Below are 3608 nucleotides of genomic sequence, written 5' to 3' on the forward strand. Positions count from 1 at the left end.
CCAAGTGTGTATATGAGAGAGAGAGAGAGAGAGAGAGAGAGAGAGAGAGAGAGAGAGAGAGAGAGAGAGAGAGAGAGAGAGAGAGAGAGAGAGAGAGAGATCTCCAGCTGGTAGACAAGCCCTTTTGTCCTCTAGTGTGAAGCAGCTGGTCAGATGAAGTCACCATAAGAGGGTTTTTCAGGACAGAATTAAAAGGCAAGCAACTACTTCACTGTCCAGCAGCAGCCGCCTTATGTTCCAATTTTCTATCCATTTCCGCAAGAAGACCAGAAGTGCAAATTTATCCTGTCCTGGGAAAATTCCCCACACACTGCACACAGCATACAAATCATTTTCAGTGCAGCAGCACTAAGTCTTATTAAATCCATTCCTGGAATGAACGATCATACTTCTATATTGCCTAAATGTAATTTGGCCTGTCTATAAACATCATGTTTTACTTACAGTAAGTAAAACTATCAATACTGCAATGTAGGTATACAGTACAATTCCATGCATATTCAAAATTCACATGAGTAAAAGTACAAATGTATTGGCATCAATATACTTAAAAGTACCAAAAGTAAAAGTACTCATTGTGCAGAACATCACATTTCACAAGTTCAAAATGTATAAATATCTTTTGAAAATGGCAGATCTACAAGGATCGTCTATTTTCAAATATTTAGGGCTGATGTTGGTTTTGTTTTGTTATAATAATCAAAATAACTAGTAACGTTTCCACATTAGTGGAGTAAAAAAGTATAATATGCCTCTGAGATATAGTGCAGTAGAAGTTAAAGTACTGACATTTGGAAATACTCCAGTAGAGTAAAAAATACCTAAAAACTGTTCCTAAGTACAGTATTTGAGTAAATGTACTTGGTTAGTTACCTTACACCACTGCACACAGACGCACACACACACACACACACACACACACACACACACACACACACACACACACACACACACACACAATAGAAGATTCTGACTCACTGACCCCATGCCAAAGTCATAAAGTCATCCTGTACAAGTAGGCTATTCCACTCCAGCTGATGTCTAGTAATGTGTAGGCTCAGTCGGTAGCCATATGAGCTTGTAGATCGGCTATTCCTATTGCCTATTTATGGCATTTGTTTAGGGGGCGCGCGACACCGCCATACGAGGAAGCTCGACTTAACAAGCATGTTGAAGTGAAACTGTGGAGAAAGTTATCATGGTTGGTTGACTTACCAATGCTATTCGGCAGCACTTGTCGCATTATTTCCGAGAAAATCGACTTTCAGTCAAAGTATTTCACACATATTATTATAGGCCTGGTTAAGTTTTGACTGAAGCACCGGTGCTTAAATCTGTCTTGTCTTGTTGTTGCATTGGATGAAGCGTTTTCATCCATCGTGTCGCCCTCCAGCCTCCACACTAGTAAACAAACAACCGCACTAATTGACAGCTTTGTTAAAGGGATGGTGGAATACCAAAACGCTCGCCCCAAAACACAGTCGCCCCGGGTCAAATCGGCGAGCTCGGCACGGTTGCCACCTGGTATTCCTAAACGTAACCTCAATAAACTATGCCTGAACGGAACGGGTTAGGTTTAGGCTAAACCTAACCTTATTCATCCTCCTAAACGTAACCCAAACCTAACCTCAGTAAAACTATGCCTAACCCTAAACTTATTTCTAACCTTATCCTCCAGTCCTCAGTAAAAACAAAGATTACAAGAACCGCTGGGGGTGAGCGGTCCGCGAAAGAAATGAGGGCGTCAGGGCGAGTCTTGGAATTTGGTGACCTTGGAATTTGGCCGATAAACTCCGCGATGAAAAGTCAAAACAAACATCAGTAAAGAAAGACATGTGTATGTGTAGGTCATCTTAAGGTCGACTTTTAATACAAGCAGAACAAATGGATGGTGCTGTCCTGTGACTGCTGTCTGTGGGGGGGAAAAAAGCATTCACGGCCAAAATGTGCCTATGATAAGTCAACAAAGGCAAAACTAAAATAAGTGGCGCTTTCACAGTTTGCCCCTTATAAAAGTGGTTTGCTGAAAAAGCAATTTAAGGCTTTATGGATGTAGAATACCAAATGTTATGACCCATGTTTCTTTCATCCTCACCAAATATACTGGGTTGCAGGGATGTTGTAATATAAAATATGTGCTTGCCACACTAATAAGCCAACAGAAAACATTTTAAGCACCCAGTCACTTTGCATTTCCTTTGATCATTTCTACATTTGGTTTTTAGTAATATGTCATTGAAAGAGTGAAAATGCAAAATTGTATATTATGTCAATTTAACTGGAATAGAAAACCTTGACTAAGGGATTCCCTTAGGCGTAAGAGAAGCCTGATAATATGCGTTGGGGCACTAAAGGTGGTGATTGGTGGGTCTGGTCTGGTCTGTTCAACTTTGGTCCCAAATAAGACTTATTAGCTGGTTCATGGATTGCCATAGAATGTGTTGTGCACCTGCATGTTCCCCAGAGGGTGAATCCTACTGATTTAGCTGACTCTATGGCCTTTTCCTCTAGCGCCACCCTTAGGCCAATCCATTTGCACACAAGATAATGTCAAAATATAATAGGTGGATTGACATGAAGGTTGCTCAGCTCATTAATTCTCCCTGATGAACCTCAATCATTTAAGGTGACCCCATGAACTTTCCCAGGGCTCCATACTAAAGTTTTAGTTGGTTTCACTGCAACGTTTTCATATACTGTAGGTGCACCAGCATATCATTTAGGTGCACCCACACACATATACATGTATGTAAGGTGCACTGGTGTGACCAATGTAATGTTTTAGTTGCACTGGACAGATATTTGGGTGCATGACATTCTGGAGCCCTGTTTCCTCTAGCCTCAGGTGAAAATGTCAAGTTTGCACATCCTGTAAGATATCTCCTAATCAAATAGGCAGATTGCAGGATTAGCTGAATCGGGTGACCTCATGGTCTTTCCTCTAGTCTAGCACCACCAGTATAGGTCAAAATATTCACTTAATGTTTTCTGTTCTAAGGAACTTTGTAACTTTTTTACGCGCGCGTGCGTGTGTGCGTGCGTGTGTGCGTGTGCGTGTTTGTGTGAGATTGTCCAGAGCTAATCTCATCACTGGAATGATCAGTGCCAAATTTCTTGTGCATACTGCATGTGCAGTATAGGTCAAAGAAGTACCTCCATCCATTACTTATTTTTTACATATACGTTTTATACTTTTTGAAATATTTAACTCTGTATTTATGGTAATTTATTTTATTACAATTTAAAGCATTTACTGTTTGCTTTACCTGTTCAAACTATTTTACACTGGTTTGGTGTAAGGAGCAGCATGGCTTCTAGGGGCCACTAGTGGGTTTTTTAGACTCTTTGTTTCTCCATCAATGAAGATACACAGATGTTGCTATGTTAGTTCAAGATGTTCTAAACTGATAAAGACATTTTCATACAGTCTGCCAAGGCTGCAACCACACAGCAAAAATATAATAAATCTTAACATTCATAAACAATTGTGAAACATCAGGTGAATACTTTTTTCATGCCATTTAATTAGTCATACCTAGGGTTATTAGGGAAGGTTGGCTCAATTCAAAAAGCTATAAAAATTGCGAATAATAGTTCTTGTCTACATA

Source organism: Gymnoscopelus microlampas (genome assembly GCF_963454915.1).
Source record: "Gymnoscopelus microlampas genome assembly, chromosome: 6".
NCBI classification, from domain to species: Eukaryota; Metazoa; Chordata; class Actinopteri; order Myctophiformes; family Myctophidae; genus Gymnoscopelus; species Gymnoscopelus microlampas.